General features: G+C 49.1%; 1 long non-coding RNA gene across 1 annotated transcript in view; it reads left to right on the top strand.

The window, feature by feature from the left end:
• Positions 1 to 19072, top strand: part of LOC103348448 (uncharacterized) — a 312164-nt gene extending 293092 nt beyond the window's left edge. The window contains exon 6 of the long non-coding RNA XR_016224714.1: positions 18842 to 19072. This is a non-coding gene — a long non-coding RNA (uncharacterized LOC103348448). The remainder of the gene's footprint in view (positions 1 to 18841) is intronic.
• Positions 19073 to 25973: the final 6901 nt, after the last annotated feature.

Below are 25973 nucleotides of genomic sequence, written 5' to 3'. Positions count from 1 at the left end.
CAATCTGATAAACACAAACTGAGGGCCAGCCCACCCAAGGGAGAACTTGGTTTTCATGCAGGTCAGATCTCCTCGCCGGATCCCATGGGTGACAGTCGGTGTCTGCCACTAGCCCTGGTGTTGCACTGGTGACCTCCTTACCCTTAACGCCTGCCCCTCCCTCAGCAACGGGAGTCGCCCCTGGCCCAGGCCTTCACTTTGGGATCCATACGTCAGTGCAGGGCTCAACATGTGTGGGCCTGGAGGGGAGGGCGGTTGCCGAAAGCGAGTTTCATGGGTTCTTTTCCTCAGCTCAGTATAGAAATAAAAAGTCAGGAAACAATTTGCAAAGAGTCAGAAACTTTTGTTTGATTGGCAGGCGACAGAAAAGCATCTGGTCCCAGAGGAGCGCAGGCGGAGTGCCCGAGCAGGACACTGGCTTTGAGGAAGTACCCAGGGTTTTTAAGGCATGGCTGTCTGTTCACTGGGTCACTCTATTGGGGGTGCCCACTGGGCGGGGTTTTCACATACGTATGTTGATTGGCGTGGGGCTCATGGAGATGGCAGGGTTCTCCTGAGACGGCCCGACTCTCCCCAGGGGCTCAGCCCCCTCCCCTGCCAGCTCTGGGTGAAAGCTGGCACCCACCCCGAGGGTGTGATTTAAAGCCGCAAGGTCACACGTGCAGCACAAGAAGCTCTTAGTGGGGAGACGCTGGCCGGGCTGGAGACAGCTGTCCCGCCACAGCTGACCGCCTGCTTGCGAGGGACATTCTGCCTACGTCTGAGGGGCCCTCAGACTCCCAGCCCCACTGGCAGCCTCAGGCCTGGTGCTCCCTGTTCCCCACCTGCTCCCGTCCTTGGGTTCTTGGTAAAAGCAACACCACTTCAAGTGGGATTCACCAAAGGCTGTGCCGGGAATTGGAGCCAGCTCCACAGAACCAGGACCACTTAAACCTGGCCTTGACACCCATTCTTGCAAAATGCAGGATGGCCTTCCTCATGCCTGTCTGTGGAGGGCACGAGGTGGTGCCAGCCCGGCCCCAGGAGGGCCTCCCAGGCCCTGCCTGCCCAGCCCAGGGTCATTGTGAATAAATATCTGTTGCTTCTGGATTTTTAGCACTCGATTGCTCCGAACAATGTAATGATATTCAGGAGGTGTTAAGTGATGGGAGAGCATTTGCGATGAGCACCGTGGCTTTGGGCCGGGGGATGGGTGGCTGCCAGACCTGCTCCCTAACCCTCACCCCACCTGCAGCTGGCATGCGGGCGAGGGCCTCTAAGGGCTGGCATCACTAGGCTTCCGGCCTCTGCTGCAAACGGCATCCCCCTCGAGACTGCAGAAACCACTTCATGTCACCGCTCCAGTCCTCTGACTTGAGACCCTCATTCTGGGGCAGGAACTGATTAGGGGTCAGACCCTGTCAGCCACTCCATGACCGCTGGCTGCCTGCTCTGTTCACTCTCTGGGCTGCGGGCAGGTGCAGGGGGCGGGTGACTGGAAGTTACCTTGCCAGTCCCCTTTCCCGCCACCTCCCAGCCCAGGGGACAGGGAGATGGGTGGACACTGGCTTCAGGAAGCCCCGGAACAAGGGGACAGGCTCACCCCTGAGGTCAGAACCCTTTCCTACTGCAGCCACAGGGCTGAGCCTTTGGGCTTGAGACCCATTTCAGACTCTGTCCTGGGGATGCCCATGTGGATTAAATTAGAACAATATGGTTTTCTAACAGCCTTTTGGCTCGGAAGGCAAGCAGATAAATGGAAACAAACCCATGTGAATGAGACGGGACTGTGGGAGGGCTGCTTCCGCCCAAAGCTCTATAGCCTGCAGGCTGCCCGCTGGGAACTCCCCACCCCCTGCTGCGCAGACCCCCAGCCTGGCCCAGGAAGCCCTCACCACAGGGCTCCTTCTGCCACCCCACTCCCCTTCTCCCCCTCCTCAGCCTCCTGCTGCCCCCCCCCCAACACACACTATGGGTGCTACACCTGGTTCCAGCACCTTCTCAAGCTTATGCGGCACCACGGCGAAGAGGCCACATTCCAAAGTCACCGCGGGCAGGTCACTTGGTCTGTCTCACCTTCAGTCGCCTCACCTGTGAGCGGGATGAATGTATCCACCCCACAGGGGGCTCTGAAGACTGAGACAACTCACGTGCCCTGACGACACAGCTAGCATCTGCTGTGCATTTCTCGTTGCATGCCCTCTCCAAAGTCCACCCAGCCTCAGGGCCCACCTCTGTGGCCTCCCCTGCTCAGCGAAGACCCCCACCCACCTGCAAGGACTGAGGGTAGAGGCTCTGTCGCAGCAACAGCAGAGACAAAGCAGGTGCTAGTGAACACCTGTCGCAAGGTTGGTTTGTGATGACGGATGGTGGTGTTGTTATGAGGGAAGAGGGGCCAAGCACCCCCTACAGGCAGTCGGTGTCAATCACTCCCGGACACGCTGCACAGGTCCTTGGACTCAAGCTGCCCACACAGCCCCCTGGGAAAACAAACATGGCTGCCACCACGCCTCATTGAAGTCCCAAGTTCCTGGCAGTCTGAACACCTGGTCACCAACTCATGAATGGCTGATGACCCGAGTCCAGCAGCCGTGTGTCTCGAGTTTCAAAAGTCACTCTGTTTCGTGAACATTTCCACGGGCTTTGACTTCCTGCGTCCCTTCCTTGGGGGTGGCCCGTGAGTAGGCTCCCTCCCTCCGCATGCCTTCCTCTCCTCCGACAGTGCCCGCCTCGCAGGGTGGACTGCCTCCCACCCGATATCGCCAGCAGACTGGACTCTTCTAGACGGTGGCGAGGGCCTCTACCCTGGCTTATACAATGCCAAGGCTCTTAGGTGAAGCCGGTGTTCAGTCACTCCTGAGTGACAGTCGATCCTGAAGGAATGCCAAGTCATTCTCTGTCACTGACTCTTTGTGAGGGACGAAGCCCTCCAGGCCGCCTTTTAGGTGGTCAGAAGGCAAACGTGGTGTCGACTGCCGGCCCACACAGCTCCACACCTGGGTTTCTCTTCCAGCCACGCGCTGTTCTCTTGGAAGGCCTGGACTGTTCCTCCTCCTCCTCTCCCTCCTCCTCCTTCTCCAGTGCCTAGAACGCAGCAGGTGCTGCATGGAACAGATGCAGTAGGAGACAGAGAGGGAGGTAACAGATCGCTAAGAAAATGGCAATGCAGGTTAATTTCACTCAGGATACTGTCACAAGGATCTCGTTGTTAATGTAAGAAAAACATAAAAACAAGGGTCATGTGACAGCCACTCTGGGTAGTGACCTTCAATGAGGGTGGCCCTGCAGGGAGTAAATGCCCTCCCTCACCCTCCTCTCATTCTGATTGGGGCTGGAGAATTCCAGAGCTTGGACCCCACTGAAAGCCACAAGCAAAGGTGCCCATTAAGGCGGCTCACCCAGGCCCAGCTCCCGGGCAGCGGGCAGGTGGGTGGCGGATGTGGGCGGCAGGAGGAACACCCGGGGCCGCTATGGGAGGTCAGCAAGGGACTCCCGTTTCTCGATAGTTTTCTCTGATCAGTACAAAAAGGGCTGATTTCTCCAGCTCAGATCCTGCTGCCTTCTACAGCCCATGTGGAAGACAGCTGAAGGGAGACCCAGGTGGGGACACTGTCAGCCAAGGAGCCATGAGTGCAAAGTCACAGCAGGACTCCATCCCTAAACTGGTTTGGAATTGCAGAGCCTGGAGTGCCCGAGAAGAGGGAAACAGATTTCTCTGGTCTCTTTCAGGAAAAGCGTTACAACCTGTAAGCTGCTCCTACACCTGTCCTTGCTGGAGACAAAGGGCAGGTGGAAAAGGAGGAACTCAGGGCTGCTTTTTCACGATGAGGATTTGTTGCTGGCGTCTTAAGAATCTGCCTTTGTATTAAAAAGTGTGAAAGTGCCAAACCTCAAAGCAAGTCTGTAGAGCCGAAGTAAGTGGGACGAGCGCGGGGAAGCAAAACGCAGGCGAGGCTGTGCTGCGGCGGCGGCGGCGGCGGCGGGCGCTGGAGGCCCTGTGGGCTCGCTCATCTCGCATTCTGCGATGCTCAGCTGGGGTGGGATCGCGGCGCTGGCGAGCGCTTGTTCCTAGCTCACCGCCAAAGGGCGAGGTGCGCGGGCGGCGGGGGCGGCAGCCCGCACATTCAAAAGAGCTGGCTTGCTGGTATGGAACTGGGGCTGGGGTCTCTGCTGAGACGCCTGGGGTCTGGGAAACGCTGCCTGCAGGCAGTGCCGGCTGTCAGTGTCTTCAACACTGCCCCCTTCTTAGGGTGCTGTGAAGCCCCTCTACCCCTGGGCAGCTTGCTGTTCCTCTCTCTCTCTCACTCCGTGTATACACACAGCTGTCCCTGAGTATCTCGTGGGTACCAAAATCCACGGATGCTCACATCCCTTATAGCAAACTGTGTAACATTTTCGTGTAACCCCTGCACAAGCTCCTGTATACCCTAAGTCACCTCTAGTTACTTCTAATACCTAACAAGGTAAATGCTAGCTAAATCATTGTTTAATGTATTGTTTAGAAAATGACAAGAAAGCAAGCCTGTCCCTGTTTAGTATAGACAATTTTTTCCAAACATTTTTGATCCATTGTTGGTTGTGTTTGCAGATCTTGTTGATAAGGAGAACTGGCTGGGTGCACACACACACAAAGTACACACATATATACACTATCATACACATACACTACACACATACATACACAAGTACACACATACATATGCGTACATGCCTGCACGCATAATACACTACACATATACCCACGCACATATATGCACATACATACACATGCATGCATATACATATATACACATACATACATACATACATATACAAGTACACATATACATAACACAAGTACACACACATATACACAAGTTCACACATATATACATATACACACATACACACCCGCACACATAGTACACTACACATATACCCATGCACACATATGCACATACATACACATACATGCATATACATGCTTATACACACATACATACACACACACATGAGGGAACTTCAAAAAGTTGTAGAAAATGGAATTAAAAGGTAAGTTTATTTTGGTACAAAAAATTGAAATCTATGCATAGTTTTTTAATAGTTTGTATTTCCATGAACTTTGAAGATCCTTTGTATGCATGGAATTCCAATTTTCTTATATCAAAATAAATGTATGTTTTTTTCCATCTCCCAGGAATGTTTCAAAGTGCCCTTGTATAACTCTGAATAGGATTCCATTGCATGATTATACTACATTTTATTTCTCCACTGCCCAGTTAATAGAAATTCAGGATTTCCCACTTCAGGGCTAATCAGCCATGCAGAACTGGACACATTGTAGTAGCCCCTGGTACGCTTAACCTGGAGGGCTTGAGGTAAAAAAGCAAAATGAGGGGCAGATAGGTGATGGGGACAGGCACTGGCAATGCTGCTGGCTCCTGCCAACTTCCTCTTCAGTTTCTATGAAGATCCACTCCTTCTGGGAACGCAAAACCATCCCTATTTCTTCACACCCATGGAAACAAATCGAATCATTCCATTCTAATTGATATGTCCCTGTTTGATGGAAAACTTGAACATCTTTTCACAAGTTTGTAAACTATTGCACTATTTTTCACCTATAATATGCCTGATGATATCCTAGCCATTTTCCCCTGAGATCGTTTTTTTTAATTATTATTGGCATATACTAGTTTGTGAAATATTCTAGATCTAACCTTTTATTCTACATGGATTGCAAATATCTTCTCCCATTATGTGGATTGTTTCGTAATGTTGAGGTTGGTGTCTTTGGATATGCAGAAGTTCTTAATTTTAATGTAGTTAAATTCTCCTTTTCCTTTGTAGTTTATAGTTCTATCTATCTATCTTCTAGCTAGCTATCATTTCTATTTGAAAGACAGACAGACAGTCATCCTCAATCCCTTGGTTCACTCCTCAATTGCTCACAAAGCTGGGAGTTGGAAACTCAATCTGGATCTCCCATGTGGGTGGCAGGGATCCAACCACTATCATCGCTGCTATCGTCACTCATCGTTCTGATGAGGCTATCCACTGTCTCCTCCCAGGATTCACATTAGCAGGAAGCTGGAATTGGAAGTGGAGACTGAAACCCTGGCACTCTGAAATGGGCTGTGGGCACCCCAAGCAGCACTTTAATCCTTGTACCTTGTACTGAGTGCCTGCCCCTAGTTTTTCTATCTTATTCCACAAAACCTTCCTTATCCTCAGTGGCATACAAAATGTTTTCCTGTTCCTTCTTTTTATTTCAAATGTATTGATACTTTGTATGCAATAAAATGCACCCATTTTAATGGAGGGGCATACATTTTGACAAATGTCTACAATCATATTTCACCCCTGCAAACAGAATGTAGAACGTTTGCATGTCCACACTCCCACCCCCTCAAGAATGCCTCCTCACGCACCTGCCTTGCTCAGCCCCAGAAAAAGGCCAGTCTACTCTTCGTCGCTCTCTCTGTTTCACGTACATGGAGTAATACAAGTACAGCACATACTGTCTCGTGTCTGGCTTCTGTTGCCCAGGATGCGCTTTTGAATGCTGTTGTCTGTGCCAGGAGTTCATCCTCTGCACTCAATAGAATACCACTGTATGGATGTACCACCGCTCGTTTCTCCACGTGCCTTCCTTTGAGTTGTTTCTGGTTTCCAGCTGTTACGAATAAAGCTGCAATGAGCCTCTGTGTGGTATGGGGGGGGCCAGTGCTGTGACGTAGCAGGTGAAGCCGCCGCCTGCAGTGCCGGCATCCCATGTGGGCACCAGTGATTGAGTCCCAGAGGCTCCACTTCTGATCCGGCTCCCTGCTAATGCACCTGGGAAAGCAACAGAGGTGGCCCATGTACATGAGTCCCTGCCATCCGTGTGAGAGACTCAGCCTGGCCCAACCCTGGCCATAGTGATCATTTGGAGAGTGAACTAACAAATGGAAGATAACTCTTTCTCTTTCTCTCTCTCTCCTTCTCATCTTCTCTCTCTGCCTTTCAAATAAATTCAAATAAATTTTTTCATCTTGATAAAGAAAATTTATCAAACTTTTTTTAAAAAAATATTTACTTATCTATTTAGAAAGTCAGAGTTACAGAGACAGAGAAATCTTGCATTTGCTGATTCATACCTCAGATGGCCACAATGGCCAGCACTGGGACCAGGCTGAAGCCAGGGGCCAGGAGCTTCTTCCAGATCTCCCACATGGGTGTGGGGGACCCAAGGACTTGGCCCATCTTCCTCTGCTTTCCCAGGAGTGTTAGCGGGGAGCTGGATTGGAAACAGAGCAGCCAGGATTCGAACTGGTGTCCATATGGGATGCCAGCATTGCAGCTGGCAGCTTAACCCATTATGCTACAACACAGGCCCCTATACTTAGTATCTTTCAAGAAGCTTGTCCATTTCGTCTACATCATCAAGTGTACTGGCGTAAAATTATTTACACTATTTCTTCCTTAGCCTTTTAATGTTTGTTGGGTCTCCAGTGGTGACTCCTCTTTCACACTTGATTTTACTCTTTGCTCTTTTGTGTCTTCACTCTGTTTTTGTGATCAGTGTAACTAGAAGTTTGAAATTTTATTGATCTTTTCAATGAACCAGGTTTTTATTTTATGGATTTTTCTATTATTTATCTCTTTGATTTCCATTCCTGTTTTTATTGTTTCCTTCCTTCTACTTCCTTTGCATTTCATTTGCTTTCTTTTTTTCTTTTTTTAACCTTAAAACAGGAGTTTACATCACCAACTTTAGACTTTACTTCTTTTCTGAAAATGGGCATTGAAATCTCTGCGTTTTCCTTTAAGCACTAAGTGCACTGTGGTGCACTCCACTCCACAGCTTGGTGTGTTTTGATACATAGACACATACAATTACACATACATTTGATACATTACACATTTTGATACATTTACACATTACAATTACACACTGACACATAACACATTAACGTTAAACAAAGTATCCCTTTTTTTAACCTTGATTTATAGTTGCTTTCTATTTTCTTTTGTTTGGAATTCTGGGAGTGATACTCTCCCACAAGGTTGTATCTGCTGACTCTCCTTTATGATGAGTTGCTCCTTAGACACAGACTTTTCTTATAAGCTGTGAGCAGATCTTCAGGGTTTTTTTTTTTTTTCTGTAATTATGAGAATGTTAATAGAGAACTAGCACCCCATCCACTGGTTCACTCTCTGAATGACCGCCATAGCCAGGATCGGACTAGGCTGAAGCTAGGAGCCAAGCCGGGAACTCAATCCGCGTCTCTCATGGAGGTGGTGGAACCCAACCACTTATCCACTACCACGGCATCCCAGGGTCGGCATTCGCAGGAAGCTGAATGGGAGCCAGAGGCAGGCATCGAACTCAGGCTCTTGGTTTGGGATGCAGGTGTCTTAACCAGTGTCTTAACTGTGAGACTAGATGCCCAGCCCTGAACTGTGTTTTCAATGCCAGAAAATTCAGAAGTTTCATTACTCTGGGCCAGTTTTTGTATTTCCTCACTTTGGGGCTTGTATCATGCGAGCAGTGTAAATTTGGATCTGATACCCACATACAAGTGGTCTTGATTTTTATTTCTGCATGGGAGGTTGTAGCCTTCGTTGATTGTATGTTTTGCTTTCTACCATCCAGAGGTGAAAAGCTTTACCTGGCTTTGGTGGCTTTGGTAGTCTTTTGGGGAGTGAACCAGTGGATGGAAGATTTCTCTCTCTTTCTCTCTCTCTCTCTGCCTTTCAAATAACTAAGTAAAATATTTTTAAAAAATGAAAAGCATATGCCTGTCCCTAGATTGTTTCACTTTCAGGATTTTTTGCTCATATGTTTTAGAGGCAAAGTTGTAAAGGCAGAATTAAATTCTTCTCAATTTTCCTGCCTCGTATGGCTGGACCGCTCCGGGGCACTTCCTAAGTCGGAATTGAGGATTTCAGGGCCCAGCGTACTTCTCAGAGTTTGAGTAACTGCCCAGCAGGCTCAGCCTCCTTGCCAGCCCCTGTAGCATGAACCCTGAAGGGCAGGCTCCTGCTTTCTCCTGCCGGCCTGAGATGTCCCTTCCCAGGGACCTGCGGGTTGTCCTCACAGCTTTTCCTGCTGTCTCACAGGGATGAGAAGGCTTCCCTAAGACGCTGAGCAGTACATGTGATCCTGGAAATCAGCATGTTGGGCACACGACAATGGTAGAAGGATAATCCTTTTATCAGTCAGGGCTCTGTGTTGCGAAGGAGAGAAAACCCAGATCAGACTGGCTCAACATAAAAACAGAAATATATTTGCTCACATAACTGAAACGCCTGGAGGCCTTGGAGCAGGCTGCTTCGGACATGGCCGCAGGCGTGGTGTAGTGTGTGTGGGGCTGGGGTAATGCGAGCCCCTGAACACACCTGGCCCTGTCTTAGCTGAGCTGTGGTGTAGACAGACATGAAGGCCAGCACAGCCATGTCTGAAGCGAGCTGCTCCAAGTCTTCTGGAACACAAGGAACCGCCCAGGCTGGACTGTTCATGGAAGCTGGACTTCCAGGCTCCCATGCACCCCCAGGAGCCCTCATGTCCTTGTTCCTTCCTTTGTTTTGTTGGGCAATACTCACTGAGCACTTCACAGGTGTCAGGCGCAGTGCTAAGGGCGTAGGATACAATGGAGAGCCCTGCCCAGAGAGGGTGGCAGAGGCACAGACAGGTTCCCTGGAGCCTGAGGAGAGCCTCACGCTGTACGCCATGGGCTCAACGTCTCAAGGATTATTTTTTAAAATTTTTTATATAAATTTATTTGTTTGAAAGAGTTACACAGAGAGAGAGAGAGAGAAATCCTCTATCTGCTGGTTCACTCCCCAGATGGCTGCAACGGTCAGGGCTGGGATAGACCGAAGCCAGGAGCTCCACGCAGTTGCCCACGTGGGTGGCAGGGGCCCAAGCATTTGGGCCATCCTCCACTGCTTACAACTGATTATTTTAAAATAAGTATAGAATCACAGGAAATGACAATGAAATGTATAGAAAGATCCTAAGACTGCTTCACCCAGTTTTCCCCGGGGACAACACCTTACATAACCACTCCGTACCATCAGTGCTAGAAAACAGACATTGCTACCACCTGCAGAGTGCTTTCAGATTTGAGCAGTGATCCATGTGCTTGTGAGTGGGTGTGCGCACACGCATGTGTGTAGCTCTATGCAGTTACATCACACACAGAGCTCTGTGCAATCATCACTGCAATCAAGATACTCACCTGCCATCACCACAAGGCTTGTATGTACTGTCTTCACATACACGCCACCTCTTCCTCCCTGTGCCCCTGTCTCTAGCCCCTGGCAGCCACTAATGTATTCTCAGTCTCGGTACTTACATTATTTCACAACTATAAACGGAATCACAGCCTCCTCCTTTTGAGACTGCCTCTCTGTTTCAGCAGCACTTTCCTACACAGTCATCCAAGGTGTGTGTGTGTGTGAGAGTGTGTGTGTGTGTATGCGCGTGTGTGAATAGATCACCCCTTTTATTGCTGAGCCATATTCCATGGTATGGATGTACCACAGTTTGCTTAACCATGCACCTGCCAAAGGAAATTGGGATAGTTTCTAGGCTGGGGCAATTAGGAATAAAGCCTCTGTGAACATTTATATACAAGTTTCCACGTGAAACTAAATTTTCATTCGTCTGGGGTAAATGCCAGAGGGTATAATGGCTGGCCACATGGTAACCACTTTTAGTTTGCAGGGGAACCAGCAAAGTCTTCTCCATGTTGGCTGAACCATTTCACATGCTCCTACCAGTAACGCCTGAGTGACCCAGTTTTTCCACATCCTTACCAGCATTTGCTGTTATCACAACTTTTCATTTTAGTCACTCTGATTGATAGGTGTGTTGTAATAACCAAAAGTGATTTTAATTAGCATTATTTAATGGCTAATGATATTAAACACCTTTTCCTGTACTTACCTGTCATCTGTCCTCTACAGTGAAATGCCTGTGCAGATTTTATGCCCGTTTCCCAGTTGCATTGTGTTGGTTTGGTGTTGTTTTTGCTTTTGGGTTCTGAAGATTCTTTGTATTTTAGATACCAATGCTTTGTCTAATGTATGATTTGCAAATATTATCTCTCAGTCTGCATTTTGCCTCTTCAACCTGAGTCTTAAGAAAGAAAAAGTTTTTCCTTTTAATTTTGATGAGGTCTAGTTTATCAAGTGTTTCCTTTGTGGGTCATTTTTTTTTTAAGGTCCTGAACATTTCCTCCTATGGTTTTCCTTGATGAGTGTGAGTTTAAATCATACATGTGAGTCCATAACACATTTTGAGATAATTTTTGTAATAAGGTATAAGACAGGCTGAGGTCCTCCTTTGAATTGTGTTTGTTTCTTCAACAGCTATTAATTGGCCACCTTTGTGTGGGTCTGTTTTTGTACTGATTGTTCTGTTCCCTTGCCCTACTTGCCTATCCCTTAAGGGAACCAGAGCCACACACACTGTCTGAATTACTGCAGCTGTGCAGTAAAGCTTTGAGACCAGGATTCCTCCGTCCATATCCTTTTTCAAAATGATTTTGGCTAACCTGGGGCCTGTGTCTTTCCACATACATTTTATTGTATGGTTGATAAGCCTCCAAGAAATCTTGCTGAGAATTTGATAAGATTTTCATTAACTTTTTAGATCGTTTTAGGGAGACTTGCCATCTTTTCTACATTGTATTCCAATCAATGAACATAGTATGTCTCTCCAGGTATTTAAGTTTTCTTTGATTTATTCCATCAGCTTTTTGTAGTTTCCCTCGTGCAGATCCTGTACATGTTTTCCTAGACACGTGCTTAAGTATCTGATTTCCTTGGGAATGATTGAATGTGTTTTTTTTTTATTTTAGCTTTCACTTGTTTGTTTTTCAGTATACAGAAATGGAATTGATTTTTGCATGTTAATCTTGTATCCTGTAGCCTTGCTGAAACCACTAAACATCTTTGTATTAATTATAGGAGTTTTTCTGTAGATTCCATGGGCTTTTCCTTATAGACTCTGTGGCATCTGCAAAAGGGGGCCATTTCATTTCTTCCATGCCGACTCGTATGTCTTTTATTTCTTTCCTTGCCTGTGGCAGTGGCTGGAACTTCCTACACCACATTACACAAAAGTGGTAAGAGTGGACATTCCCTCATGCTTCTGATCTTAGAAGGGAAGCATTCAGACTTTCATATCAAGTATGCTGTAAGCTCTGGGGGTTTGCAGATGCTCTCTATGTGGTTGAAGAAGCTCTCCTCCAGCTTAGCACCCAGAGATGTAATCAGGAGCGGGTGTATTGGGTGTTGCATTTTGTCCAACGCTTGTTCTACACCAATTAAAATGATCAGGGGAGTTTTATTTTTTAGCCTACTGATATTATAGATTATATTGGTTGATTTTTGAAGAGTGGCCCTTGCATGCCTGGAATAAATCCCACTTGGTTGTTGTATATTATTCTTTTTATGAACTGCTACAGCCAGTTTACTGAACTTTTGTGGAGGAGTGCTGTGTCCTAAGTTCATAAGACATCCCGATCTGTAGCTTTCTTGTGCTGTTTTCATCAGGTTTTGGCACCAGGGTAACATTGGCTTCAGTGAAATTAGTGGGGAATGTTCATTGCTCTTCTGTTTTCTGAGAGGGATTATGCAAAATTGATGTCTATGAATCTTTTGAAGCACTCATTTTTGAATATTTGGTAAAATTCCCTAATGAAACCATCTGGGCCCAGAGATTTCTTTTTCAGGAACTTCCTAATTACAAATTCAATGTCTTTAATGTTACAGAACTATTCAGGTTGTGTATCTCATCTTGGCAAAGTTTTATAGTTTTTCAAAAATTGATCTATTTCTTTTAAATTGTTTAATCTGTAAGCATAAAATTATTTGTAGTATTCTATTAGTATCCATTTAATGGCTACATGATCTATTCTGATAGATTCTGTTTTTTGTGATGTGTATTTTATCTTTGTCAACCTGGCTAGACTTTTATCAATTTTATTGATGTTTTTGAGGAATTATATTTAGGCTTAATTTTCTCTGTTGTTTTCCAGTTTTCAATTTAGTCGATTTCTGGTTTCCTGTTTATTGTTCCCTTCCTCCTGTTTGGGCTCCAGAACTCAATCCAGGTCTCCAACATGGGAGGCAGGAACCCAACTACTTAAGTACACATTATCTGGAAGCTGGCATTGGGAGCTACAGCTGGGTCTTGAACCTAGGCACCTAGCCATCTTAATGGCTTCTCAACAGTTAGGTCAAATACCCACCCCATCCATTTACTGCTTTTTTTAAAGATTCATTTATTTATTTGAAAGTCAAAGTTACACAGAGAGAGGAGAGGTAGAGAGAGAGAGAGAGAGGTAGAGAGGTAGAGAGAGAGAGAGAGAGAGAATATCTTCCATCTGCTCCCCAGTTGGCCATAATGGCTGGAGCTACACCAATCTGAAGCCAGGAGCTTCTTCCAGGTCTCCCTTCTAACCTACCTAAGTCATTGTGTTTGAAGTTTCTTGTGTAGATACCACACACTTGGGTTTATTTTATTAACATATTCTGCCAATTTCTCTCATTTAACCTGTGAATTCCGAGCATTTACATTTTTAAAAAATTTCTTTTAGAGCCGGAGCCGCAGCTCACTAGGCTAATCCTCCACCTTGCGGCGCTGGCACACCGGGTTCTAGTCCCGGTCGGGGTGCCGGATTCTGTCCCAGTTGCCCCTCTTCCAGGCCAGCTCTCTGCTGTGGCCCGGGAAGGCAGTGGAGGACGGCCCAAGTGCTTGGGCCCTGTACCCCATGGGAGACCAGGAAAGTACCTGGCTCCTGCCATCGGATCAGCTCTGTGCGCCGGTAGCAGCACTCCGGCCATGGCGGCCATTGGAGGGTGAACCAATGGCAAAGGAAGACCTTTCTCTCTGTCTCTCTCTCTCTCTCTGTCCACTCTGCCTGTCAAAAAATAATAAAAAATTTTAAAAAATTAAAAAATTTCTTTTAGAGACAGAGACAGGCAGGCAGGCAGAGCTTCTATCTGCTGGTTCATTCCCCAGATGCCCACAGTGGCCAGGCCAAAGTTGGAAGCCAGGAACACAAAGTCTCCCATTTAGGTGGCAGGAACCCAACCACTTGAGCCATAACCCTGCCTCCTAAGGTGCACATTAGTAGGAAGCTGGAATTGGAACTGGAGCCAGATCCTGAACCAGGCAGCCTCATATAGGGTGTAGGCATCTCAACCAATGATTTAACCACTAGGTCAAATGCCTGCCCCTATAGCATTTTTTAAAAATATTTATTTATTTATTTGAAAGAGTTACAGAAAGAGGGATAGAGAGAGGAGGGAGAGAGAGAGAATCTTCCATCCTCTGATTCCTCAAATGACTAAAATGGCCAGAGCTGGGCCAAGCCAAAGTTAGGAGTCAGGGGCTTCTTCCAAGTCTCCCATATGGGTAGCAGGTGCCCAAGCACCTGAGCGATCCTCTGCTGCTTTCCCAGGCCATCAGCAGGGAGCAGGATTGAAAGCGGAGCAACTGGGACACAAACTGGTGCCCATATGGGATGCTGGCATTACAGGTAGCAGCTTTACCTGCTATGCTACAATGCTGGGCCCTACAGCGTTTATTTTTATTTATTTTATTTTATTATTATTATATTTTTTATTCACTTGGACCATCCTTCATTCCCTCCCAGGCCACAGCAGAGAGCTAGACTGGAAGAGGAGCAGCCGGGACTAGAACCAGTGCCCATATGGGATGCCGGCGCCACAGGCGGAGGTTCAACCTAGTGTGCCATGGCACCAGCCCCTACAGCATTTATTTTTAAAGTACATATATATTACAGCTTAATCTGGCCATTTTATTATGTATTGCCTCTGATTCTCATTCCTCTACTTTTCTTGCCTTCCTATTGGGTATTTGAACACTTTTCAGACTTTCATTTCAATTTCTTCATATTTGGTTTTTTGAAAAAATATATTTCTTCATGTCATTTTCTTAGTGGTTGCTCTAGAGGTGCTTACATACACCGACATAATTTATCGCAGTCTACTGGTGTCGGTTTTCAACCACAGCAAGCGAAGTTCAGAGACCTATTTCTATTTAGTTCCAGTTTGAATCTCCGATTTTTAAGCATGATTGTCTTTGGCGTTCCTCTGCGTGCACTGCACCGCATCGGATGGGGTAACTTTTGCTTCCACCGCAAAATGTGCTGGAGGATAGTGTACTGTTTTCACGTCCATTTGTGGCGATTGCGTACGTTTCTCTCGGTTAGCCTTTCCTCCGGAGAGCTTTCTCGGAGGGTAGTCTGATAGCTCTCGTGGTTCGTCTTTGCCCGAGAAGCTCCCCTTCCTCCTGGAAGGCAGTTTCCCTGGATAGAGGACTTGCAGCTGGCAGTTGCTATCAGCTGTTGAAAACTCTGTGCTGCCTTCTGCCCTCAGCAGACTGAGATGAGAATCCGCCCTTTGAACTGGTGTTCCTTTCTAGGGGACACATTGTTTCTCTTTGGCTGTTTGTAACGCTTTTCTTTTCTCGTGTTATTCATTTTTTAAAGTTTGATTAATGACGTATCCTGATATGGGTTTCTTTTGGTATTTCTTAAAATACTTTTTCAGTTCCTTGCTCTTTCTTCTCTTTTTCTAGGACCTTTCTCTTGTAGTAAATTTTGTATTCATTCACTTGCAAGCCAGAGAGACAGTGACAAACAGACAAACAGGCAGAGGAAGAGATCGCCTATCCTCTGGCTCACTCTCCAAATGCTCACCGTGGCTGGAGCTGAGCAGGCTGAAGTCAGGACCTGGGAACGCAATCAGGTCTCCCTCGTGGTTGGCTGGGGCCCAGCTGTGGAGCCATCCCTGGCTGCCTCCCAGGATCTGCATTAGAAATCTGCAGTCAGGAGTTAAGCCAGGGCTCAGAGGCAGGCACTCTGACGTGGAATGTCAGCATTCCATGGTGTCTTAACTGCTGTGACAAATGCCTGCCCCTCCTTCTAGGATTCTGATTTTATGAATGTTACATTTTTTTTAATTGTCGCACAGAATGCTAGAGCTCTGTGCATTCTTTCAGCCTGATTTCTCTCTGTTGTTCAGACTGAATAAATTCTACCCAACTGTCTCTGTGGCCATTGTTTCGGTCTTTTTCATCTGTGTTCTACTCCTGAGTCCATCTATTGAAGTTTTTTATTATTTCGGTTATTATATTTTTCAGTTTTAGAATTTCCCCTTGTTTTTTAACTACTATTCCATTTTTTTGCTGATATTTTTCAAATTAAAAAGATATTTTTCAAGAGAATTTCTTCGTGGAGGCATTTTGATGTCGCTTTACTGTACTTGCCAGGTGATTCTAATGTTGGATTTTTCTAGATACTGGGGTCAGTTCTCTTTTCTCCTTCAAAGTGGTTCTCTGGTCTGATGAATGGATTTCAGTTGCATCCTGGACACTTTGTTTTCTGTGTTAGGACACTTGATCCTATTGAAGTCCATTGTAGCAGGCAGTTGCTCTGTGTGGGTGTAGGATATAGGCTATGACATACATTTGCAGGCACCTGCTCCAGTGATTTGGATATTAAAACACTTTCCATGTGATTCCGACTGCATCGTCCTCCAGCACTGCCTGGACTGCCGCTCAATCTCTGTGCATCTGCTGGCACAGGGGGGCGCTTTCCTGGGGCTGCCTGGTGTTTGTGGGAAGGGAAGGGGTGGCACGGCTGCTGCTGGGGCAGGTGCTTTTGTGCTACTACGTGGAGGGCAGAGGACACAGTGCTAACCCAATGCTATCCCGGCAGTTGGATCAGCCTTCTGCCCTGTTCTCTGATTGACAGCTACGGTAGGTGGATCAGACAGACCACCTTCCAGTGCTTCTGTAACAGGGGGCACTGGAGCACCCATCAGGTCCTTTTTTCTCTTTTCCTTTATTTGCCCATTATCTATTTTGTTATCCTTTTAAAAAATATTTATTTGAGAGGCCAAAAAATACAGATAGATAGGAAAAGAGTGCCCACATGCTGTTTCACTCTCCAATTTACCCACAAGAGCTGGGGTGGGGGTGAGGGCAAAGCTAGAAGCCAGGAACTCAGTCTGGGGTTCCCACATGGGTGGTAGGAATTTGAGCCACAAGTGCTGACTCTCAGGGTCTGCATTAGCAGGAAACTGAAGTCAGGTGCCGAGCTGGGACTCCAGACAAGCACTCTGGTGTGGGATGCAGGTGTACAAATTGCCATCTTAACTATTAGGCCAAATGCTCACCCCATCTTTTTCTTTTTTTAATTCCTGTTGGCAGTTCAGTGTTGTGGACAGTCTGAGCACCTAGGATATACAGGAGATAAAAAAGAAAACCTAGGGATGCACCACTTCAAGTCCCGAGGTCCCAGTCTAGTCTGCCACCTTCTTTTCAGCTTTGAGCCTCATTGTGTGTTAAATCATTTCCAGGAATTTGGCTGTATTAGAGGAGAGTGTCTTAATTACCTCCCCTTCACCCAGTCGGAGAGGGAGGGATTCCTGCCCTGGGCTGGTGACCGTGGTCCAGTAGGGGACTATTGAGCCTGGACACATGGTTGGACGGTATTTTTATCATCACAGGTACTCACAGCCTGGAGGAGAGGCTTGGGGTTGCCCTTGGAGCAGAATGATCAGCAGAGACTGTGGGGGGCAGGCTTCGTAGCATGGAGGGGTGCTCCCTCGTGTCCCAGTGAGGATGTCAGTTCCGTGAGCTGGACCTCGAGTCCCCCGACAGGGAAGGTCGTTTGGCGCAGAGCAAGGTGGGAACTTGCAGGTCAGCTGCTCAACGCCCTCCAGATTTTCCCAGATGCAAGGCAGCCCCTGATGCTGAGCCTTAGATTTTTATTTTATTTTTTTGACAGGCAGAGTTGGACAGTGAGAGAGAAAGACAGAGAGAAAGGTCTTCCTTCTGTTGGTTCACTCCCCTAATGGCAGCTAGAGCCAGTGCTGCGCCAATCCGAAGCCAGGAGTCAGGTGCTTCCTCCTGGTCTCCCATGCAGGTGCAGGGCCCAAGCGCTTGGGCCATCCTCCACTGCACTCCTGGGCCACAGCAGAGAGCTGGCCTGGAAGAGGGGCAACTGGGACAGAATCCAGCGCCCCGACTGGGACTAGAACCCGGTGTGCCGGCGCTGCAAGGCGGAGGATTAGCCTAGTGAGCCACGGCGCCAGCTGCTGAGCCTTAGATTTTAAGACTCACAGCACAGGGAGGTGCAAGGGAAAGGGCCATCTCGTTCCAGAACCAGAGAGCAAATTTTATTTTATAAAAATCCATGAAAATTTTGTTTTCTGACTCAGGTTTGTTTTGCTGTAAAACAGCGTTCCAGATCTTGGGGGCACCTCCTGGAACCATCAGCGAGATCCCAGCAATTCTGTAAGCACTTGGAGATGACTCAGAAAGTGCAATAAAATTACGTTTCTGTTGAAATATATATATATTTAAAATTTAATTTATTTATTTGAGAAGCAGAGAGTGACAGAGAGTTCCCACGTCCGGTTCATTCCCCAAATACGCACATCACCCGAGGATGGACGGAGCGGGGTGAGGACTCAATTCATGTCTCCCATGTGAAGGGCAAGAAGCCATGACTGGGCCATCACTGCTGCTCCCCGGGTGCACATTAGCAGGAAGCTGGAGTCAGGAGCCCAAGCATCCATGTGGGCTGCGGGTGTCTTAGCTGCTAGGCCAAATGCCCACCCCTGAAATCTAATAATTGAAAAGTAATATAGCCATAAAAGAGGTAATTTGGAAAATAGGAAAAAGAGCTTTATAATTTCAACCCACCGCTACAACCTTTAGAATTTTGGTGTCATTGCTACAATCTTTTTGTTCTCCGTAAGATCTGAAAAATGAAAACATACCGTCCGTTAGTATGCTGTTTACATATGGTTTCATCTGTGTTCTTCATTCTTTCTCCTTCTGGAACAGCTCAGGCCAGCGTTTCTCAGAGAGGAAGCTGTGCTGGTGCAAGGTGGCGGCTGCAGCGTGAGAGGTGAGGAGGCACCTGGCCACGCTCTGAGCAGGTGGCGCGGCTGGACCTAGGTGGGCCAGAGAGCACCTGCACGCTGTCACCTGGAGCCTCAGAGGGTGGGGAAGGCATCTGAGGGCTCTCAGGGAAGGCAGCCACAGGCTGCTGTGCGGATACAGGAGCCGCGGCACTCGCTGTTGGAAATGAGAGTTACAAGTAGGAAAGGGAGCGCAGTAGACTAAAACGTGCTGTTAGCTTAGGCCTGGAAGTATTGGTGAGAGCCCATGGTTTTCTGTAAGCATAGAAATACATACATGGAAAATCACGTATGTTTGTGGCTTCACACTTAGACAGCCACGCACTGCTCAGTGGCAGGGATACGTTCTGACAAATGTGCCATTTTAATGTGGGGGCAGACACCATAGTGTGCACTTTCATGAATCAAGATGGCTCTGATGTCCGTAGGTGACGCCAGGAGCGATACAACCCCCGGCGTCCATTGCTGACAGAAATGCTGTTACGCACGCGGCTGCATCTCCCAGTGTTTTCCTCTGAGAATGGACGCAGCCGTGAGCACACCCACATCTCTAGCTTGGTTTCTAAATGCTGTCCTCGGCCAGCGCCGCGGCTCACTAGGCTAATCCTCTGCCTTGCGGCGCCGGCACACCGGGTTCTAGTCCCGGTCGGGGCGCCGGATTCTGTCCCAGTTGCCCCTCTTCCAGGCCAGCTCTCTGCTGTGGCCAGGGAGTGCAGTGGAGGATGGCCCAAGTGCTTGGGCCCTGCACCCCATGGGAGACCAGGATAAGTACCTGGTTCCTGCCATCGGATCAGCGCGGTGCGCCGGCCGCAGCGCGCTGTCCGTGGCGGCCATTGGAGGGTGAACCAACGGCAAAGGAAGACCTTTCTCTCTGTCTCTCTCTCTCTCACTGTCCACTCTGCCTGTCAAAAAAAAAAATAAATTAAAAAAAACTAAATGCTATCCTCCAAACTGGAGCAAGGAAAACACAAAAGGAGCCTGGACTAGCCAGTGCCAGGAAGCCAGAGGTGCTCAGGAAGTGATGGGAGCCATCGAGAGAACAGGAACCAGGCCGTCTCTGGGGCAGTTGAAGCAGTGAAGTAAATCATGAAAATGACAGCTTACAACCCACCGAGTAGAACTGCAATGAATGAACAGGCATCGCAGATGTAAACAGATAAATGAACAGATGGAAATTTTGATGAGGAACAGGATATTTACAGAATTTCAAAGTAGCCACCCACAAAGTCCTCATTAATTTCAAAGAGGAAAGGAGTCATTTTATGGAGGGCTGCCTGGCTGACACCACCATAAGGTGGGGACCAGAGCAAAAGTGTGCAGCCTGATAGGACACAATGAGAAGGACAGGAAGACCCCCTGAGACCTGGCCAAAGACGCCTCACCCCAGGCTCAATTCACATGGCATGCACATGATGGCTCCTTGCCACTTTCCCTCCCTTCTGGGCTGTCCCAATAGCGCCTCACTGGTCCCCATGCTTTTCTCCTTGCCCCTCCAAGTCCACACTCTGCCTGCTCATCCTTGGGCAGAGTTGGGTGGGGGCAGTAGGAAGCCATATGGTCCATGAGCACCCAAAGAGGAAGGGTGAGGGGACAGAGTAGGGCACCATCGGCACCTTCTTCAAAGACCCTGCACGATCCAATTGCCCTCCTCTCCCTGGGCCTCTCTGTCACTCCCCACCCCCCTCGTCCACTCCAGGCACATACGCCTGCTATTTCCCAAATGCACCATGCATGCTCTCATCTCAAGGCCTTTGCACGTGCAGCCAGTGCTGTCTATGATGTTCTTCACTGAGTGTCTGCGTGCCTCCTGCCTTTCCTTGTTCAAGGATTTATAGGTATGTTACCCACTCAGTGAAGTCTTCCTAGCAAAGTAGATGTACCCTCCAATGAGGACACTCTGAGATTTTAATAAACTAGTATTTACAAAGGTGTGCACAGAAACTGTTGAAAGCTTTACTTAATATATGCTAAATTGATCTTCTGTATATAAAGATAATTGAAAATGAATCTTGATGTGAATGGAAGGGGAGAGGGAGCAGGAGAGGGGAGGGTTGCAGGTGGGAGGGAAGTTATGGGGGGGGAAGCCATTGTAATCCATAAGCTGTACTTTGGAAATTTATATTCATTAAATAAAAGTTAAAAAAAAAAAACACAAAGGTGTGCACAGGATGTAGGGAAACCAGTAGGTGTAATGACCCCCAGGGCTAGTACTGCCAGCCATGGTCACCATCCCTAGGCTGGAAGGGAAAGGAAAGGGGCAGGCTGTGTGGAGGGCAGAGGAGTGGTGCTAACTTCACCTGCCTTCTGTCTCCCACTCTCCCAAAGGTTCTTCCCATCAGCCATGCCCAGAGGGTAAGGGAGACCCCTCACTCTGTTCAAAATGTCAGTCACCAGGCACAGGATAGGGGACAAGGGCAAGCAGTAGATGTCCAGAACACTGTTCAAAATCACAATACACAATGCTCCTGGCCCCCTTTCTGACTTTATTTTTCCCCTTAGCACTCAGTACCATCTAACCTATGACACATTGTGCTTATTTCTTTTGACCATTGTCATTTTCCCTCCACTACAGTATAAAATCTACACAAGATTGGAAATGTGTAAGATTTATTTATATTTATTTGAAAAGGAGAGAGAGAGAGGTCCCATCCAATCCACTGATTCCCTCCCCAAATGCCTGTATCAGCCAAGGCTGGCTATGACTTAACCCAGTTCACCCACATAGATGGCAGAGACCCGACCTACTGCCTCTCAGGGTGCACATTAGCAGGAAGCTGGAATCAGAAGCAGAGCCAGGACTTGAACCCAGGCACAAATGATAGGGACTGCAGGCATCATCAATGACATCTTGACCAAAGACCTGCCCCAAGGCCAGGATTTTTCCTCTTCATCCACCACTGTATCCCCAGCAACACCTGAACTAGTGCCTGGAACACGGTGCATCTTCAGTGAAGATCTCTGAGTAGACAACATTGTTACCTTCCTGGGGCAGGCAGAATAATGGTCCCAAATATGTCCCCATCCCAAACCTGGGAATCTGGTTATGTTGAATCAAGGGTAATAAAGGTCGCAACGAAAGTGAAGTTCAACCAGTCAACCCTAAAACAGGGCAATTACCCTAGACTATCCAGGCGGCCCCCTGTCGTAATAAGAGGGCAGAAGAGGCAGTCAGAGAGGTTTGAGGGCGTTGTTCGGCAGGCTGTGAGGATGGGGGAAGGGCCGCACGTGCAGGAATTTAGGCAGCCTCTAGGAACAAGGAAGAGGCTGGCCTGCCCAGATCTTCTAGAAAGAAATGCAATCTGCTGACACTTTGAGCCCAGGCAGATCCATTTCAGACTTCTGGCCTCAAGGACTATGTGTTGAAAATCCATCAGCGTGTGTGGAGTGTTGTTTGCTTTAAGCTCTACATACCTGGCAACAGGAACGTGTACACTGGCCTGTCTTCAATGGCAGGAATGTGAGGTCTTTCTCTGCCCTTCCTGGGGTGGAGGGAGTGCACTTCTCTTCCTTGTTGTGTGAAGGAATCACTGGCGTTGGGTAGGAGTTGTCAGCATTGGTCTCGGGGCCTGGCCTCCGTAGGCCTTCTGCACAACAGGCTCTACAGGTGCCTGGCAGATTGTGGACGCTCAGCAAATACATGTGGCAGGACACGTGCATTTCATCAAACAGTGTCCCAGAACAGACTGCATTGTTCCTGGAATTACAACACCGAGTTGTTTTTTTTAAAGACTTATTTATTTACTTGAAAGTCAGAGTTACACAGAGAGAGAAGGAGAGGGAGAGGGAGAGAGAGAGAGAGAGGTCTTCCATCCGCTGGTTCACTCCCCATTTGGCTGCAATGGGCGGAGCTGTGCCGATCCAAAGCCAGAAGCCAGGAGGCTCCTCCAGGTCTCCCACGTGACTGCAGCAGCCCAAGCACTTGGGCCATCTTCCACTGCTTTCCCAGGCCAGAGCAGAGAGCTGGATCAGAAGCGGAGCAGTCAGGACTTGAACCGGCACCCATATGGGATGCCAGCACTACAGGTGGCAGCTTTACCCCCTACACCACAGCACTGCCCCCCCTTAACTATTGTAAATAAAATTTGAGAATTTCTTTGTCCATATAGGTTTTTTTTTTTAAGTTAGTTTTTTGCTTCTACAAAACAAGAGCCTGAAGGGCAGGGTTTGGCCTCAATGTTGGTTGAGATGCCCACGTCCCATATCAGAGTTCCCTGAATTCGATTCCCAGCTCTGGCTCCTGAGTCCAGCTTCCCGCTATTTCAGAATCAGGGAGGCAGAGGCGATGGCTCGAGTAGTTGAGTCCCTGCCACCCTCTTTGGAGACCTGGACTCAGTCCTGGCCCAGACCCAGCTGTTGTCCGCATTTAGGGTATAAACCAGCAGATAGGAGCTCTCTATGTATCTCTCTTTCTGTGCATCTCAAAGAAATAAAATCAAATTCAAAAAATTAAAACCATAAGAGCCCCAGTGCTGCAAGGCCGGTGCTTAGCACACATACAAGAGGGCGCTGTGTACAGCACCTCCAGCGCAGGGCTGGACAGCCCACCCAGCAGCCTTGCCTTGGACCTGAGCCCCAGCAAGCCAGTGAGGCTGGGTCTGGAAGGTGAGCGTGGAGATGAGGCAAACCAGAGGCTGCGCCCGAAGACACTTTGCTGAATTCCCATCCTGGGCTGGGCACCGACGTGGCTTCCTCCACCTGGGCATGGGAACTGGGGGCGGCCACTGGGAGGAGAGCCAGGAGAGCGAGCGCCCGTGCTGAAGTCTTTCCCCGATGAAAGAGAGGTGTGGAGGCCAGTTCAGCAGCTCCAGCTGGTGCTGGCAGGAGAGAACGCATCCAAACCACACTCCCGCCCAGGGCTGCACACCTACAAGCTCTGTGGGGAGGTGGGGCTTCCCCAGGTGGCTGGGGGGGGGGGGGGGGCGAGCCTGGACTCTGAGAGAGCAGGGGCCAGAGGAAGGCAGAAAGCCCACTCCAGCCTTCTGCAGGGCCAGGCCACCAATCCAGGAGCCCACCTGTGTCTGCCTGCAGTGGGTGCCCCTAAATGCGCAGGTCCCAGGTTTGCAACACACAGGAGGGAGTGGGTTGTGAAGTGGAGCCAGCAGGAGAACAAAGGACGCTTTGCTGGAGAGGGAGGCACCTTCCATGAAGCCCTCGGGGGCTGGGGAAGTGACTCACTGGGCCTGGGGGATGGACCCACCCATAGGGGCTCCGTGGGACCAAGGCTGCAGCCCAGTACCCAGGCAGGAGCCCCATGGCATCAGGTAGAGGTGGTCAGCCCACACCTGCCCCCGTCCTCAGGAGGGTCTCCCCTCCTCCCTCGGGACCGGGTGTGCATCCAGCCCGAGGGACCTTGGGGACCGGCCCTGTGCCTCATTAGGCACTGCCAGGCGGGGCTGTGGGCGTGGTAACTCCTACTCTCATCTGCCCAGCAGGGACCTGGGCTCTCCTGCTCTGGACAGGGCCACCCTGCTCCCCCGCCAAAACGAGGCCATTGGTGCCACCCCAAAGCAGTGTCCGGCTCTGTCCAGAGGCTCCCCCGATGCCTGCGATGAGAATTTGGGGAGCCTTCACTGCACGCCCCAGCTTCTTGGGCAGTTGCACAACTTCCCCCCAATTATGCTCCGTACCCTGTGTGGCAACCAAGCGAGAATTCCAGGCCCTTGTACGTACTCGTATAAATCTGCCTTCCTGCTGTTTGGCTGCAGGGCCAGGCGTGTCCCTGTGGGCCTCGGGAAATGGGGGTGTGTTCGCGTCCAAGAGGGCGTGGCCCGCGTCCGCGGCAGGAGCAGCCACCCAGCCCTGCCCCTGCAGTCTGCTCGCCCCCAACCGCAGCTTCTTCGGGAGCCCTGGATCGACTCCAGGCCACAGAGGCGGCGTCTCTGGTGACATTCTCAACACAGGCTTCGAGCAGCAGGCCTGGCCCAAGCAGCCGGAGCCCAGGCTGGTGCTGTCCAGCCAAGGACCTTCTGGGGGAAGGCACCAGCCTCCAAGGTCAAGGCCAGAATGTGGCTTGGGTACACTTGCCCTCCCGGGCCCTACCTCTGCTCCTTAAGCCATTGTCCTGGTCTGTATGTCAGTATAGACGGCATCCAAGGGCTGAGGTCCTGGGTCGTAGCTCTAGGTTAAGGCAGAGCTTTGTCCCCACCATCCAGGGACCAAACGGTGACCATCAGGACCAGCTGTTCTATGCAATGGAAAGAAAGTCATGGGTCGGTGCTGTGGTGCAGTAGGTTAATCCTCCGCCTGCAGTGCTGGCATCCCATATGGGTGCTGGTTCAAGTCCTGGCTGCTCCACTTCCAATCCAGCTCTCTGCTGTGGCTTGGGAAAGCAGTAGAAGATGGCCCAAGTCCTTGGACCCCTGCACCCATGTGGGAGACCCAGAGGCTCTTGGCTCCTAGCTTTGGATAGGCCCTGCTCCAGCTATTGCAGCCATTTGGAGAGTGAACCAGCAGATGGAAGGCCTTTCTCTCTGTCTCTCCCTATTACTGTCTGTAATGCTACCTGTCAAATACATAAATAAAAAATCTTTAAAAAAAGAAAGAAAGAGTTCTCAGGCAGCTGACCCCAGCTCCCCTCCCCTGGCTTCTCATTTGAGAAGTCATGTGGTGAGGCCTGAGAGGTTGCTGGCACTCCCTGCTAATCCAGGAATGTGGGGTGACCTGCGCTTGGTGCTATGGCCAACTTGAGAGTGGTCATATTTCTCTTCCAGACAACTTGACAGAGCCAGGAGCAAACAGTGGGGCGCAAACACTTCCTGTGGCTAAGTAGCTGTGTTCCCTTGGCCTCATGGGACGTCTGGCCCTCCAAGCTCCCCGCAGCGGCTGGCAAAGGCCACCCTTCCCTCCCTGATGTTGCTCCGGGGCTTGGAAGCGTAAGGGTCTCTGCAGTGAAGCCGGGACCCTTCGACACCCAGTGTCCAAAGCCTCAGCAGGCACACCAGCCCCCGTTTCCCAGTGGACTCCTCCTGCCGTAGTGGTAAATTCTAACCTTGGTCTCTCCCTGCCAGGCCTAGAGACAGCTCCATCCCTGTGGGGAGTGAGCCTCCCACTCTGCC

This window comes from Oryctolagus cuniculus, chromosome 18 (assembly GCF_051225735.1).
Source record: "Oryctolagus cuniculus isolate XC-2025 breed Fujian yellow rabbit chromosome 18, ASM5122573v1, whole genome shotgun sequence".
In the NCBI taxonomy this organism is placed as follows: Eukaryota; Metazoa; Chordata; class Mammalia; order Lagomorpha; family Leporidae; genus Oryctolagus; species Oryctolagus cuniculus.
Note: the sequence above shows the minus strand (reverse complement) of the source record. Positions and strands in the feature narration are given on the sequence as shown.